This window comes from Cyprinodon tularosa, unplaced genomic scaffold (genome assembly GCF_016077235.1).
Source record: "Cyprinodon tularosa strain WSP-4 unplaced genomic scaffold, ASM1607723v1 ctg813, whole genome shotgun sequence".
In the NCBI taxonomy this organism is placed as follows: domain Eukaryota; kingdom Metazoa; phylum Chordata; class Actinopteri; order Cyprinodontiformes; family Cyprinodontidae; genus Cyprinodon; species Cyprinodon tularosa.
The window spans coordinates 59,863-78,089 of record NW_024039578.1 but is presented as its reverse complement, the minus strand read 5'-3'; the positions used below and the strand labels follow the sequence as shown (position 1 = coordinate 78,089).

Sequence of the window (18,227 nt, the reverse complement as noted above, 5' to 3'; positions counted from 1 at the left end):
GGAGGGTCTCAAGATTATTGAAACCCTCTTAATGATTAATCTACTTCTTTGTGGTTCTCAGAAATAAAAAATAAAAAACTTATTCTGGAGAAGTTGCATAAATTTACAAAACTTCGTGTGATTCAAACTTTTACTGATCTCTTCATAGTAAAATGTAAATAAAAACAGATCTCTAACTCTTCCATTGTTGTTTGATCCATTCTCCTCTGACAGAAGCTCTCAATGCCCTACTGGTTAAAAAAAGGACAGACTAAAGTCTTGCAGTGGTCTGAGTAATTCTTAATTTAAATGCTCTTTGATTGGCAATGCCTGGACCCCTGGTAGCTGTTTAAGGGAGCTGGCACTTTCAGGAACCTTAGGATGTCTAGGTGGTTCTGACCTTCTCGATGTTCAGATCATGGCGGCAGGTCTGTGGCTCAGCACATCTCTCCTATTGTTTGTACAGTCGGAATTTTACACATATAGATATACTGCACTCACAGCTGCATATTTCTCCCTTTCTCCATATAGGCTAATGATCGTTCACGCTCTCCATAGTTCTCCTGTGGCGCGAGCACAGGGTGGCTGTTACGCGCCTTTAGTGAGCATGTGCGTTTCCTGTCGCTTGCGCGGTGAATCGTGCCGCCGCGCTGTGCAGAGATGCAGGGGAAACGCAGCTCGACGTAACACCAGTATTTCCATCTGGAAAACGCCGTTTTGCTGCTGGAGTCATCCTCACTCTCCATCCTCCCCTCTCTCATGACGCGCGCACGAGTCCTATCATGAAAAAAGCTTAGTTGTGCGACTTGAGTAACGTGCAGTAACGGGGTGTCGGCAATTGTAACTGCGTTATAGTTACAGTAAGAGTAATAATTTTGATTACTCGTTACTAAAAAAGGTAGCGGCGTTAGTAACGCCGTTACTCCCATCACTGTGGAAGACTCCTCGTTATGCGGCCGACACTGGTCCTTCTTTTTGCCTGTTTTGAAGGACAGGTCCAGTGTATCCTCCGTAGCCTTGGGTATCCCATGATTCATTGAGCTTTTCCAAGTACCAGCTGCTCCGTGCTCAGAGGAAAAAGGGAAATGGCGCCGAACAGTGGTGAATATTGGAAGTGCAGTTTATTATAATACAAATATGTGAATAGTTCCGTCTGAAATTAATGAAAATTCATCTCTATGGATAAACTTTACATGCACAAGTGCACTCTCACAAACCACTACAGGTGCTTGGCAATTGCCACACTGCTCCACTTGTGAAAGTAAAATCTGAGCTCTTTTTGGCATTAAGACAATTATTCTTATTGCCACATTGCCAGATGGGACACTGAAAAAAATGAAAAAATGAAATGAATAAATATTGTTGATTTAAATGGATATGATTTATTTCTAGGAAAATGTCAAAAGTTTGATGTTATATTACCCTGCGCCACAGAGCTACAGACGCACCTGAGGCAAAGCCTTGAAAATTCTTCTTCTAGGCCTGAAGAATTGCTGCCCCGAAAACAGCTTTTCGTCAAACTGAAATAATATTCTCTGAGTGTTTAATGTTCTTTCTGGAGAACTGGAAAAGCATTAAGAAAGCTAAGCCCTCATTTCTTCCTTTGAGGTTTTGACAAAGAGCTTATTTTTTTCTTTAGTTTTTGGGTGAATTTGTGAATACATGGACGCTTCTAGCTGTAGTTTTTCATTTCAGCTTTAATTTCTCTTGAGAAGAAGGAAATGACTTTTAGACAGTGTTCAACTTACTGCAGATAATCACTGATATTTGAGTCTCGGTTTTCTGGATCAAAAGATTCTATATCTTTGGCCAAGGATTAAATTTGTTGAATACGTATGTTATTTTCTAAAATAAGCTTTTTTTCATTAATGATTTAAGACATACAACCATAGCGTACCAAGCGGTCCATCCTGTTAGCTTTGGCTATAATAAACAGTTAACATATGAAAGATCGAAAGTCATCAAAAGACATATTGTTTAACTGGAGAATCTGTCCCTAACTGTGCCAGACCGGAAAACCTCTGCTGATCTCCATGTGGAAGGCTTTTTGTTCTGCTTGCCATACATCAGGAGACGGGCATCCTTGTTCCTAAAGCTCCCACCTGCAGTCAGCATCTGAAAGTTCCGACTTACTGTGAGCCGCAAATATGGGAACTTTTAAAACAAGATGCACCAGAATAAAGACTAGTCCACAATATTTATTTAATAATTTCATTAAAACAACAGGGACCTACTACTCAGTCCCTGGAAAGAAAAGGGATCATAGGAAAATGAGGGTAATTTAAATAATTCCCCAAAAATAAATGAACAAACAAAACATGCAATGCAGAATGAAAGAAAATAGTAAAACAAAATAAAAGCAAACACATTTCTATATTATATTATTTCTATAATAAGCAGACAAATGGTAAAAAAGAAAAAAGCAAGCACTTCAAGCAGTGGAACAAATTGTCATTGTCCAATTTCCTCTGCCTTTCAATGGGGCCAGAGGAGTCATGCCCCGCTCGCTCCGCCTGTCCAAACACTAACAGGCCCAAACAAACGCAGGTAAAACAAGACAGCAGAGCGTCTACGGCGCTGCGGCTCCAAGATAACCCCAGGATAAAAAACACAACCTAACCAGGGAGAAAGCAGACCAGTAGGTGAGGAAGATGGAAGCCGCACGTCGCAACAACCTCCATCTGTAGCCGCTAACACTGGCAGAGCAATGGATGTCAGATGAGTGGATCAAGCACATTTAGGCAGCTGACAGGTAGGGGAAACAAAGAAGCATGCATCTCGCAGAGGCCTGCTCAGCTATAACACCACCTGCCCCGCCCACAAATCAACAGCTTGCTTCCTGCTACACCTGGTGCACAGAGTGGGGAGGGTGGAACACCATCCCACCACATTCCCTTCTGGTTCTTATCATGGGCTTTCCATACTAAGGATGTGAACCATGGAAAATAGAAAATCTTCTGTGCTTGGTGTTTCCTGTCCTCAAACAATGTGAGAAGTGGGCAAAGGCTCATCACCCTTTATAAAGTATTTTGTTAGATGGGGCGGGGGAAGGGTTGCCGAAGTAGAGCAGCACTGTGGGGTAAAACATCACCCTCTATGCCAGTGAACATTGTTAAGGTTATATATGGCTATTGGTCCTCAATGTCAAAAGTTATTATGATGGTTTATGGCCCAACACAGAGAAACAGACTTTAGGCCAGTCTAGGACAGGGGGAGCTGTGAAAATATTTTTGTTTTGGATAAAAGACCTATGAGCCTACAGGCCTATTTAAAACACAATAAGAATAAATATTTAAAGTCATATTTAAATGTCAAATCATTCTGACGGGAACATGTATATAAATGTACTTTTTATCGGACCATATTGTTCAAAACGTTAGAGAATTTCTATTTAAAAAAATAAATCCTCTTTTTTTTGTTTGTTTTTTACGTTATCTTCTGCAGGCCAGTTAGTTCTACGTCAGCCTGAACACCTAAATTCGGCCAATCATATATCAACGCTCATCTCTCAATCTAATGTTTTCGATCATAGCATCCTGATTCATGTCGCAGCTAATATACGCAACGGTTGAAACCAGAATCCTTTCCTTTCCCATTGAGTTGCGTCCCAGTGTTCACGGGGATGGACGTCTGTGTCTTCGGCAGGCGTAGAGCTAACAGAACTGGAAGCGTAGCGAGGCAAGGGCTCAAACATGTACGGCTGGAAGCCTTCTACACCAAACCAAGCTTCTGCCGCCCTGGCGTCCTCTTCCACAACATCTTCGTCCCCGCTTTCCTCCTCTAAATAAAAAATGGATGACGGAGGAGACTCATCCACGACCTCCGACACTAAACTCTCCTCCTCTTGCATGTTTCCGCTGTCCATAGCGTTCCTTGACAGCGTCGTTTCTAAGTCACCAATTTAGTGCTACTTGGTCCCAATGGAATTTCCCATTGGGAACCTGCTAGCGCTAAGTTGCTAACTGGTTAGCAAGATGCTTCCCACAAACCGGCCACAACCAGACTGGCTTGCGAACCTTCCGCCACAACAATTTTTGATAAAAATTTGATTGACAGATGAACGTTGATATACGATTGGCTGAATTTAGGTGACCAAGCTGACGTAGAACCAATTAGCCTGCATAAGATAACAAAAAAACAAAAAGATTTTTTTAAACTAGAACTTGGGGACAATATGGTCTGATAAAAAGTGCATATCCATGTTTAAGCCAGAATGATTTGAAATGTAAATATAACTTAATAAAGGTGGTGAATCCTCTGTAATCTAAGGTCTTGTTCTGAAGATGCATCAATGAGCTCTTTCTAGAAAAAGGATATTTTTTATTTACAACCTTATTTATGTTTCCTGATTAAAGCTTTTTCTAACTTTAGTTTTAAAACTATAGAAAAAGGAATTCATAAACATTAGGTTTCCATGTTCTATATGTTGAATAACAATCAGAGGAGAGATTAAACATTTATTTTCATAATTTTTATTCTTCACGTAGAAAATATATAAAATCTGTGTCTTGTTTTTTTTTTTAATAAAACGGAAAAAAGAGAAATGACTGGAAGTTCTTAGTGGGATTTTTGCTTTCTAACAGATGGTGGCGCTGACGTGATCAGCAGAAGGTTTCCCATAAAAAAAAAATCCATCATCTAAAGTCCTCAGTGTGAAAACCTCCACCAGCAGAACCAGCTTCACTCTCTGCGCTGCAGCATGTGGACTCCCAGCACAGTCAGAGCCAGAACCTCCAGCAGAACCTCAGGAGGTTGGTCCAAGCTGTCACTCAGCTCTGTTAGCTTCTCTTCAGAGGCCCAGAGGAGCTCAGCCGCCCAGCGGAGCTCCCCGTCCTGCTGCAGGGAGACGGGCGGAGACTCTGGGAGAGAGACTTCACCTTCGTCCTTCAGGCTGTTCACCTGGAGACACAGAAAGATGGAGCAGGATTCAGAAAAAGGTATAGAGTCTTTATTGGATCCTCTGCAGTTCCCCTACCAGCAACTTCAACAACATTAAACTGGGACTTCTAAAGGATAAGCTGGTCCCATTACAGATGAGGACAACTCAGAAAACAGACAGTGGAGACAGAACTTTGTAGACTGGGATCAGCAGAACCAGCTGGCTAAGAATGGATCGGTTGGAAAAACAAGCAACATCTAATTAGTTAAACCAACTTTTGTTCAATTAACCAAAATATTGCTCAGAAACTGATCAAGCCAATGGTTTCAGAACAGCCATTTTAATTGGTTAATAAATAAAAATGGTAATTTATGGTTTACTAAGGCCAAAATACCCAAAAGCCGAATTGTGTCAAATGAGGTTGTGGTTTTTAGCACTTATTGAAAGTCAATGTGGATGATCACACCAGACACGGTTTTACCAAACAGAGCTGTGTTGGTCTGACTGAGATAGACCTCGGCCGGGTCTATTTTAGTTGGAGTACGCAGCAATTTCATGGGTCTGACAGGAAGAGACGCTGTTACAAAGTAAAATACATCCGCTTTGGGGGAAAATACCAAATAAAATCTGTTAATCGCACGGAGAGTCTGTTTGGAGTCTCATATCGTGTTTATAGTAAGCAGGACAGAATGGAGCACAAACAATGAATGAAACATTAAAAACGAGAGAAATTTTCCCATCATAGGAGTTCAGGAGGACAGAAAACGGATAAAGTACACTGTAAAAACCATCTAGAAATAAGTACAAAATTTCTTAAAATAAGTACATTTACCCTTAATTTTAGTAGTTAAATAAGACGATTTGCCAATGGAATGAGTATTTCTACTCCTAAAATAAGACAATTAATATTCACTTGAAATAAGACAAAGCAATTGTTTTTTTCTTATTTTAAATGTAAATTTTCTTGTTCCATTGGCAAGTTGTCTCACTTATCTCAATTCAAGACAAAATTCACTTCATTTAAGCAAAAATAACTCATACAGATTTCCATTTTTTGCAGTGTAGTGATCATCTTTTAGCCTCACAGAAACCAAATGAATGAGGGGCAGAAAGAGCAGGTGAACACAGCGTATCTCTTTCATCTCTTTATAAAATGCAAAAAAACAATCCAGAAATAAGTAATTATTTCTTAAATTAAGTGTATATACCCTTAAACTGAGTAGGTCAATAAGATGATAAACCAATGGAATTAGTATTTTTACTCTTAGAATAAGATAATTAAATAACATGCATTTGAAATAAAATGCACTTATTTTAAGGAAAAATTATTTCGTTTTTTAGATTTCAATTAAAATTTTTTGCAGTGTGAAAAAAAAAATAGAAAAAAAAAAATTACTAGGTCTCTCTCTGAGAATCACGTCTTTGCCTCAGTCAGCATAGAAACCGTCCCAATGCGTTTATTGCTGCGTTTTTCTTTTCTTTAGACGTAGATCTCAATCTGTCAGCAGGACAAACCTCTAGGTTTCTATCATCTATGTTGCAGTTCTGCAGCAGCTTCCCTCAGACAGCCCTGTTCTCTCTTGGCCTCCAGCAGTGAAGCTATCAGAGCTTCCTGGTCTCACTGCTGGACATTCCTCTTTAGTGTCCAAACATTAAATCAGAATCACACCACAGCTCCTTTTTGTTAGCACAATCTAGAATTAGATCAACTAGAACAAACAGATGGTGATCTTACAAGGTGTTTGGTTCTGTCAGCCTGGACTAAAAAGATCTAAATACTTTTTATCTTTATTTCTGTTTCTCATCTTTGGTGTTTTTATCTGGATTAATGATAAATCTGTGGAGGATCGGAGGACAAGACGTAAGAAATGTGAGGTTGTTTAGGTGAGAGCGGACGAACCAGCTGGCTGAGGACTGTTAAAGTCTCAGGACCACAGGAGGTCAAAGGTCGCAGCATTTCCTCTGGAAGAACTGCGGGAAACAGAAAAAAAAAGTTAATGAAGGAAAACTGAAAAACTGAATTTGATGAGAGGAGAACATCAGAGCTGACCGACCTTCCATGGCGTTCACCAGCAAGAAAGCTGCATCCTTCACCTGTGTGGACACTTTGGATTTGTCCAGGACGTCCATAAAGGACGAGACGGCCTGTGACTCAGGAAGCTCATAGGGTCCTTTGCCGCTCTGATCCAGCTAAGATGGAGGAAGGAGTTAATGAGCCGCTGATTGAGAGCAGACCTACAGCAGGTTAGAAAACGGATCCAGACTGATAGATGAGTTTATTCTAAAGATCTTCTCTAGGTTTCCAATAAGAGAACAGAAATCTATCAGCTGTGGGTGATTAATAAAGATCTTACCGCCTCCTTCAGCTCGGCCAGAGCATCTCCTTCCTCTAGAACCTGTCTGAGCTGTTTGAGCAGATCACCACGAGTCGACTCAGGAAGAGCTTCAAGCGGTTGTAGAAGAGGTTCCTTCATCTCTATCACTGCAGGAGAAACCGCCAAAAGCAGCAAAAAGGGACAGATTGAGGTGCTCAATGTTTCCTTAAGAAATGAATGAGTTTAAAATTTCAATCTTATAAATTATCTATTCATCAACATAACAATTTAGACCCTGACGTTCCTTTAGTTATGGATTAAAGCAACAGCTGAGGTAGGAAAAAAGGATTTTAGTAAGAAAACCAAAACAATCAGAACAGTTCTTCACATGAACAATTAAAATCCAGGTCCTACTATCTCTGACTTGTTCCATGCGCTCAGAGCTCAGGGCATCGCTGGTCAGACCTGCAAGCAGAAAATCACAACTGATCTCAGGCTCATGTTCTGCAGAGTAGATTTTCCCTCTGGTTGCTCTATGATTAAATGATGAAACACTGTTAGCTTACAATCGATGTCATTTTCTGGTTTTGCTTTATATGTTAGTAAACATAGAAGTTTGTCAGCCTCAGCATAAGGTTGCTCACATTGAGCCTGCATCTGCTTTTTTTCTCTCCAATGTTTGCACAGTCAATTACACAATGAAAATGTTGTGAACAAAATCTTCACTTGTATTGTTGCAGAAAGTGACTATGGCATTGTTTGTATTTCTGCTCCAAGCGTAAACTCCTGTAACCTGACTCCGCCAGATGGATTTGCTCCACATATCCATCTAGAAACCTTCCGTTTAAGTAATTTTGGGAAGGGGCGAAAATACTGGTTAGCTGATTGGCCTATGTTGGTGATAGACGGGCCAAATAAACCAATCAGATCAACGAAGCATATGACGTACTAACAGAGCGACGACGAAAACACAACCACAAGCCAGGCTACTCTTGCCGAAACCAGTCGGGAGAAGAGCAAAAACATCCTTTCCTCTAAGAAAAGCCTCCAGAGCAGTGTTTTGCGCCTCTCGTTGCGTCACACCTCAACCCGCCTCAAAGCCAACACTGATTGGACGTTCGTTTGGTGAACGGCTCCAAATTTTCTTTAACGGAAAGTCTCCAGACTAGCCTGACGTAGTCCTACTCAATTCTAGTCAGAATGAGTCTGATGCTGCTCCATAGAGCTGTGATTATGGGGCGTGTTTCGAACGAACCAGGAAAAAAAATGCCTCTGCACTCAATTGGATAGACCTACAACCAACAAGAGCAACGGAGTGCGTGACGTATGTTAAGCGACGCATAGTTGTTGTCCACAAAAATCAAAGCGTGCAGTTGCACGCCTAGAATAAGAAGATGAGCCTTGATCGCGTTTCTCTGTTCCTCTCTTAAAATTAAGTTGCTGTCGATATCTTCTAGAACAGACCTAATAGCAGAATCTACTCACCTCAACTCTCCAGCGGCAGACATTATTGTTGTCACCCAAGCGCGCATTGGTCACGTGGTTGATTACGTTACTGTTGGTCATCTGTCCATCATCGTATAAAGCCCGCCCTGACAATTTGATTGGATCGCCTGACAGTGGGCGATAATACTCGCGCTACTATGGAGCAGAGCCAGACCGAACTTCCCAACCTCAAACTTTGTGGGCGGGACTAAGTTCGGAATGGCACCCAGGCTATCTCCAGACTGATCTGCGATTGAAACCTTGAAAGCTCACGAGATCAGGATGGTCTCACGAGGCTAAAACTCCTGGTCTCTGATAGGTCTGTTCAGTTTTAGACTGGAGAGTGTGAGCCTTCTCTGACTGACAGGCCAGGCTAATGATGTATATTGGCTATTTTCAGTTATGCCCTGAAGAGGTGCTAAAACAAAGAGGAAAAGTCCAAAATCAAGCGTGATAAACCATGTCTGATTCCAAAAGGGACAAAGGTTTTACTCTGAAAACAATCTGAACATTGGTGTCCACTGAGGCGAGAGATAATTTCCGATTTCTCTGTCTTTTTAATACCGATACAGTATTAGTTAAAGTTTAAACAGTATGTTATTCCTAGGATATTCACCATTTTTCAAATTTTCAATCTGCTGATATAACCTGCTAGCAGATGGTGACAGTGTATAACAAAGTTTATATCTGTTGATCTTGCCCGGTGCAAAAACAATTTTCAGGCTCCAGAAAGACCAAGTAAACTCAGTGAGGATTAATTTAGGTGTCTATTTAATATGGTAGTTCATGAAAAGGCCTATTTAACCTGCAGTAATTACTTGGCTTACCTTTGCGTTTGTGAGTCCAGCTTTCCAACGCGATTTCTGCAAAGGAAAGTAGAAAGAATTACTAACTCAACCAACATCCATGGCTCTGCAAAGAAACAGATAGAGACGGCTCCTACCCATCCTCCCATCCTCCAGGAGGATCTCCACTAGGCTGTAAGCAAAGGTGGAATTTTCTCTCACTGTGTAGTTGGTGTCCTGCTTCCTGTTGGCCTGACAGAACAACACTTGTTGATTTCTACAAACTGAAAGCTTTTCTGCAGGGAAGACATTCTTAGACCAGGATTAACTCCAGACTCTGATGACCTCATGTCAAATATACATCTGGTTTGTTTCCATTAGAAGTTGTGATCTCAGTGATGGGTGTTTTGGTCAACAGATGGCGCTAAAGTCCCAGTTATTATCCTAGACACAAAACAGCACATCTTTCCAAAATGACTGATTTATTATTCTAATAACCCAATATTCCTGCATGCTTATGGCCTAACTTTACCTGCCTAAGGAGCCACCAGTCTTCAGCTGCAGAAAAGACCTTTTTGGGGGCCTTTAAGGGGACAAAAAAGGGTTTTCCGGGTTGGGGAAATAAAAAAAAAAAAGGAGGGAAAAAAGGGGTGTTTGGGTGAAAAGGAAAAAATTTTCCCTTTTTTTTTTTTGGGGTTTTTAAATTTTTTTTTTTTCCCGTGAATTTTTGCTTTTTTTTTTTTTTAAAAGAGGAATTTAAAAGTTTTAAAAAAAAGGGGGGGGGAAAAGGGAAAATAAAAGACCCAGTTGGTGGGGGAAAACAATTGAAAACTGGGCCCGGGGAGAATTTTGGGGTTTTTTTTTGGGTGAAGGGTGGGGGGTGTTCCCATTTTTTCGGGGTTTGGGGGAAAAAGCTAGTAAAGGTGTTATGGGTGTTTTTTCCCTTTTGGGGTAAAATAAAATTTTCGGGTAAAAAGGGGCCTTTTTTTTATTCCAAAAATTTTTTAAATTTTTTCCTTAAAACCTGTTCCAAAAAAACGTCTTGAATGGGGGGGGGATAGGTGTGATTTGATTTAAAAATGATTGTGGGGGAAAATGTTTAAAAAAGTGTTTAAAAAGAAAAAAATAAGTTTGAATGGGTTTTTTTTTTTTAAAATTTGTGAAATTGAAAAAAAAAAGGACAATGATTTTTTTTTTTTTTTGTGGGTTTTTATTTGGGCAAAAGTTCCCCCCCCAAAAAAAAAAAAAAGCACTTTTTAAGAAAAAAATTAAAGTTTAATTTTTGAGGGGATGGTTTAAAGGGGGTTTTTTTTTGGGTTTTAAAAAGTATTTTTTAAATTTTTTTTTTTAAAAAGCCCCCCGTTTTGGAATTAAAAGTGGGGGAAAACCCAATTTTTTGGCAAAAAAAAAAAAAGAAGTAAAAAAGGGGAAAGGGGGAAAGGGAGGAAAAACCCCAGGGGGAAATGAGGGCTCGGGATTTTTCCCCGGGTTAAAAAAAAGGAATGTTTCTCAGAATGGATGGTGAATGGGAGGTGGTTGTAGGAGGGATGGAGGATGAAATGGATTTTAGATGGTGGATGGAAAATGTGGAGAAGGATAATGGGGTATGGGGTGGTTGGGATATTGGTTAAAATGTGGAGGGGTGGATGGGGGTGGAATGGAGTGGGAGGGTTGTGAGGATGATGGAGGATGGATGGAAGGAGATGAGGGAGGGGATGGATAAAATTGGGGTGGTGGAGAAAAAGGTGATGGGGGAAGAAGGGAGATGGATGGGGGGTGGGGGGGTTGGATGGATGTGGGGGCGAAGAAAGGGGTGAAGGGAAAGGGTGGAGGGGTTGAAGGATGAATGGTTGGTTGGGGGAAAAGTTTATGAAGGGGTCAAATGATTAAATGAAATGAGTAAGATTTTTTGGGGTGGTTTAAAAGGGATGGATATGAAAAGGAAAAATTTGGAAGGTGTGATTGGGGAAGGGAAAAGAGTTGGGAGATGGGGGAATGGATGGATAAAAGAAATGGAGTTGAATGGATTGGATGGATTGGTAAGGGATGTAATTGGGATGGAAAGGGTTGAGGGGTTGGTGGAAGGATGGGGGATGGGGGGGGATGTATGGTTTATTAAGGAAATGTTGTGAAAAGGGTTTGGATTGTGTGGGGGGGCAAGGAAATTTGGGGATGGGGGAGGTGATAGATGGATTTTTTAGGTGGAGGGTCTAGTTTGGGGGTGAAGTGGTGATGAAATGGTGGAGGTGATGGTGGTTTGGAGAGTGAGGAAATGGATGGGTTAAGGAGGAAGGAGGGGAGATGTGGAGATGGGGTTTATGGAAGTATTGGATGGGAGGGGATGAGTGGAAGAATTGGTGGGTGGTTTTGGTGGGGTGGAGGAGTTTGGAGGATGATGGGATGGATGGGGGGATGGTGGATGGTGTGGATGGATGGGGATGGTTGTTTGGGTGATGGATGGGGAAGGATGTGGGAGGGGGAATGGATGGATGGAATGGAGGGAAAGGGAGGTGGAGGGATGGGGGAAATTGGAAGGATGGATGATGGATGGTGGGGAATGATTATGGATGGGATGAGAGGAAAATTGGATGGTGGAGGGATATTGTTTGATGGAGGGAATGGGGGATAGGATGGATGGAGATGGATGGAGGGGAAAAGGGGATGAGGATAAAGGGGAGGATGGTGGGGATATGAGGAGGAGGATGATGGGGATGGAGGGATGGGGTGGATGAGGAGGGATGATGATGGGATGGGATGGTGATGTGGGGTGAATGAGGGGAGGTGAGGGATGAAATGATGGTTGGTGGTGGATGAGGTTTGATATGTGGGGATGATGGATGAGGATGGGAGAGAAGGGATGGGAGGTTGGGGAAGGTTAGATTGGGAGGGTATGTGAGGGTGAGGAGGATGGAGATGAAAAAAATTAGGAAGGATGTGGATAGATGGATGATGAGTTTTGGGGAGGAGGGAAAAGGGGGAAAAAAATTGGTGTTTTTTGGGGATTTGAGGCTGGTGTGGACAGAATTTGGGATGTGATGATTGGAGGGAATAGAATTTAAATGTGGGGGTTGAGGGGGTAATTAAATTTAGTGATTTTTTCCAGAAAGGGGAAGATCTGTAGGGGTAGGGAGGGAATATAGGGGAAGTTGCCGGGACCCGAGATCATTATGAATATAATTGTGAGGTAAGATTGGGATTGGGAGCTATTATGTTTTAATGGTGGTCATGGATTTTATGATCATAATGATTTTGGGGGGTTTTTCGGGGAGGGTGATTCAGGGGATTTGAACAGAAAATTTAAATTCATTAAAATTGTTTGGGAATTGAAAACTTCATTCTTGTAGAAAGGTTTTGATTATAGGGGAAATTTTTGGGATATATTAATAATGATGTGGTGATGGATATATGGATATTTTATAATGGATGAGGATGTTTATGATATGATAATATATAAGATATGATCGTAATAAAAGATGGATATATAGATGGGGGGAAATATGAATGATGAATGAGGGTGATTTTGGAAAAATGATAGGAAAAAAGATTATATGGATATGGATGGTTTAATATGATGGATGGAAGATTGTTTGATGGAGGATGTGGTGATGGATGGATAGGGAAAGATTTTGTTTAAGGGATATGTGATTATAATGATAGGATGGATGAAATTTTTGAGATGGAGGGATGATGGATGTTGGATGAAATAGAAAATTTTGGGGAATATGATTTTTAAGGATGATGTTTATGATGGATAATGGAAGGGAAATTGATGATGGATGGAGGGATGAGTTGAATTGGAATGATTGATGGATGGATAATTGGAATGGTTTAATGATGATGTTGTTTAGGGATGAAATGAGGATGATATTGTGGGATTTATAGATGGTTTGATGATGATGATGAGAAGTGAATATGTTTGGGATGAGTTTGATGGATATGATAAGATTTGGATGATAGTATGGATAATGGATGGATGATGATGAAGTGTTTAGATGATTTTTGGGGGATGGGGATGATTGGAGGAAGATTGTTTATGGATGGATGGATGAGGGAAAGATTGATTGATGGATGATGGAGTGGATATGGATGAAATAATTTATGGATGGGATGGATGATGATGATGGAAGAGATTGAGTTGTTTTGGGGAATAGGGGATTTTGGGTTTGATATGGATGATGGATAGGGAGGGTGATGGATGTTTTGGTAAATTGATGTAATGAGGGGGGAATAAATTAGTGGATGATGTTTAAAATTATTGAGGAAGGATGTGATGGGGAAAAAATGGATGATGATTTGGGGATGGATGATGGATTGAGATGATGATGGATGAATTGATTGATGGATTGGGATTGATGAGGTGATGGAAGATGTTTAAGAGGAGTTGGGGGATAGAGGGTGGTATGATTAGGGATGGTAATAATGGTTTGGGATGGAGATGGAGATAGGATGTTATAATGGATGGATTGATGGATGGAATGATTGATGAGATGATGATGGATGAATGATATGATGAAGTTTGATTTATAGGGAATAGAAAGGGTGGTTTGATTGATGATTTGATGAGATGAGGATTGAAAGGGATGATATGGAGGGAATTGAAATGGATTTGGATGGATATGATTGTGATGATGGTTAATAAGGGATGGATTTGATGGGATGGATGGAAATGATTTTATATGGAGGATGATGTTGATATGGATGGATGATGATAATGATGATGATAATGAAAGGATTTGTTTGATGAGGGTAGGATGTTTTATGGATGATGGATGGATGATGGAGGGATGATGATGAATTTTGTGGATGATGATGATAGGGATGTGATTAAAATTGATGATGGATGGGGGAATGGATGATATGGATAAATTGGGTGGGATAAGATGTTTGGTGATGATGAGATTGATTTGGATGGATATTGAGGGATGGAAATTTTTGGAGATGGATGGTTTGGAGGATGATGGTAATATGAATGGAATTGAATAATATAGTTTCCTTGGAAGAGGAATTGGCACATTATTTAAGGATCATGAGAGTCATTATTTTTTTTCCCCATCATTTTCCTAAATTATTTTGACAAAATCCAGTGATCACTCTATTATCTTTTAAATTTTTTAATACCTTGATATTAATTTCAAAATATTTTTGGGGATTTTCTATAAATTTTATATATGTGGGGATCAGAAATATAAATTTTTATATAATTTTATAAAAATTTAATTTTAAATTAATACTTTTAATATTTTTTTAATTATTATAATTTTTATTTTTATATTTTAATAAAATTATTTTTTTAATTTTAGTTAAAAAAAAGGGGGTTTTGATAGGAATCCTAAAATATTTTTAAATTTTGGTTAATAATATTATCTTATTTTTATTTAATAAAATATAATATTTAAAATTTATTTTAAAGTCTTTTTAAAAATTTTTTATATTTATTATATTAAATATATATTTATTTTTTAAATATATGTAATATTTAATTTTATAAATTTTTATTTTTTTTTATATTTAAAAAATTTTAAATTAAATAATGGGAAAAATTTTAATTTTTGAAATAATTTTATTTTTAATATAAATTTTTATATAAATTATATTTTTAATAATTTTTTAATAAACCCAATTTTTATATATTTTTATTTTAGTTTTTAAAATTTGGGTTATAGATATTTTTATTTTTTTAATAAATTTTTTTGGGGAAAATTTTTGGGGGGTTTTTTAAAAAAAATTTTAAAAACCCCCCCCAAAGCCCCCATTCCCAAACCCCCTTTTTTCCAAAAACCCCCTTTTTTCCCCCCGAAAAAAACCCCTTTTAAAATTTCCCCCCATTTTTAAACCCTAAATTTAAAAACCCAACTTTTTTTAAACCCAAAAAAAGAACCCCTGCCCAAAAACCCCTTTCAACCCCAATTTCAAAGTTTTCCCACCCCTAAAAAAATTTTTGGTTGGGTTTTTTAGGAAAACCAAAAAAAAAAAAAGAAAAAGAAAAAATTCAAAGAAAATCAGCCTTTATGGCAAAAATAACAACAGGGTATGGCAAAACCATTTAGAACATAATAAACTACAAGGAGAAAGTAGCATTGCCAGCTAGACTTAATCACGCTCCGCGAAATTCAGTCTGGTAAATCGCTTTAGATTCCCGTTCTGGCCGGACCAATCACAGCGCAGGAGGCGGGACTCTTTGATGCATGACTCTCAGTGCCAGAATGACCCATAATGCAGCAGCATTACAAGCAGATCAGGATGACTGTTGCCATAAGGTTCTTCTTGATATTTGTTTATTATACTTTATTGAACGTTATTAGGGGAGTAAAATCATATACAACGGACACAGAAAGGGCGGTGAGAAAGAAAATGGGGATAAGAACTAAAGGGAGAGAAAGAGAGTGCATGAATAAAGGGAAAATGAATAAAAACAGCAAAAACAAAACACAGATGATTTACAGTAAGTCCTAGAAGTCTGCTTCCATACCTGTCCATGAGACGAGAGGAACAGAGAACAGAGACGATAACAGCAAGAAGAAAACAACAGACAACCAAAGTAAACTTTAAAAAAAAAAGCTCCAGAACAGCGGATGTCCTTTCCACGTGTGATCACAAAATGTTAAGTAGGGCAGTGTATATCTGTCGCTTAGTATTTAGTATTAGTGTGTGTTCTGTGAACATCTGGACCTAAATGCAGCGCTTTTCTGTTAGCATAACAACATGCAGCCGACCCCAATGGAGAAATCCTGGAATGAAATAAATTAATAGAGAGCAAAGTTTATATTCCCAAATTTTGAGGCAAACTCTGCAGAAATTTTCACTGGAGACAATGACATGTTTCACTGACTGCAAAATTACAAAAACAGAGCGCGTCGCTTGGAGTTTTGCATAAAACCCGTAGTTTTCTGACTGGTTGTAACCTAATTAGTCCTGCCTTTTAAATTTGAAATCTATACCAGCTGTTTATCAGACTGACTCGGCGTATCTAAGGTACATAAACACAAATAAAAATCATGACCAACACCTGCAGTACCTTCCAGAGAATTTGTTCCTCACAGCTGCCAGGTTGGCTTTCTTAATCCTGATGCTGACAGGTTCCAGTAGACCGTCCACGACGTCACAGCTGGCAGAGACTTCAGCATTACCGGACACTTCATGACCTCCACTCACTTTGCCGCTCCTGCCAGTTTCTATCCAGGTCTTGAAGTCCTCCACCAAGACCTTATCCTCAGCCTCTGATAGGAAGCAGGGATGTTGATCAAATATTATCGTTTAATTCTTTTGTTGATTTAGTTTGCATCAAATGACCCACCTGGTGAAAAACCGTGCTCCTCCATGAGAGCAGGTAGGGTGTCATTAAACAGCTTGTAGTTTGGAAACTCCCAAAAATATCCCATCCTGATTCTGACCAACGTCAGAAGTTCCACTTGGTGATTTAAATTTTTGTTGGCAATGAGATTGTCCCTGGCGCCCAGAGATCTGACCAACGCTTTGGTTTCAGCTGAAAACATTTTCTCTAGAAACACAAAGAGAAGCAGACGGTTGATTCTGCATGTTGGGTTCAGGTCACAGTCCATCACAGGGCTTAATTACAAACTGGGATTTAAAGGAATAGTACACCCAAAACATGATTAGCCTTCATTTTCTACTCACCCCCATGCTGAACAACACTCTGGAGTACTTTTTTGATATCTCAAATGCATCTGGAGATCTGGGAGGCTTCTTGCTGTCTGCTGACATTCAAATAATGGAGGTCTATGGCGCCCGAGGCAGAAAGGTCCATAAAAGTCCACAAGAAACGTGTCAGTATTCCTCCATACTGCTCGTCCAATGTATTCCAAGTGTCCTGAATGGGTAGCGTCCATAATTTACTCGAAACGAAGTCATTTAGAATGTTTTTAGAGCATAAACAGTAGTGTATAGGATTTCCTGAAAGCGCGTTCACGACGCTATGGAAACCGCGGCAGACCAAACCAGACGAAAGTGCGCATTCAGCTCGGCAAAGAACTCATGCTCTTCCTCAACACTGAAGTCCTCAGACATTTTTCTTTCGTTGTTTCTTTCTTTGCACAGGTAAACAGCGCATTTCTTCTTCTACGCTTGCATTATCGGCAGAGCAGACGCTGAATGCGCGCTTTCATCTGGTTTGGTCTGCCGGCTTCCGTAGCGTCATGAACGCGCAGGTGCGCGCTTTCAGGAAATCCTATATACAACTGTTTATGATCTAAAAACATTCTAAATGACTTCGTTTCGAGTAAATTATGGACGCTACCCACTCAGGACACTTGGAATACATTGGACGAGCAGTATGGAGGAATATTGACACGTTTTTTGTGGACTTTTATGGACCTTTCTGCCTCAGGCACCATAGACCTCCATTATTTGAATGTCAGCAGACAGCAAGAAGCCTCCCAGATCTCCAGATGCATTTGAGATATCAAAAAAGTACTCCAGAGTGTTGTTCAGCATGGGGGTGAGTAGAAAATGAAGGCTAATCATGTTTTGGGTGCACTATTCCTTTAATCTGCCACAGCAGGATTATCATCTGGATCATCTTCTGAAAAATTGCAAATGAAGGAGCAGATGGAAGGAGAAGGCGGCGGCATTAATGGAGAAGACTGTAGCATGAATTAATGTTCTACTGGTTACAGTGGGTTGTGGATAGGGGCACATCTAAGCCTTTAGCCACTTTAGCTCAGACTGAATGTGGGATCTGGGTAATCTAGGTTTTCCATCTTTAATCTCATCATTTCTTCCTTTAATGTCAGAAACATGCCATCACAAGTTCAGTCCCTCCCAGCC

General features: G+C 39.7%; 1 pseudogene; it reads right to left on the bottom strand.

Annotated features, from left to right (window-relative positions):
• Positions 1-11,321: 11,321 nt before the first annotated feature.
• On the bottom strand, positions 11,322-13,738 carry LOC119774450 (annotated as a pseudogene).
• Positions 13,739-18,227: the final 4,489 nt, after the last annotated feature.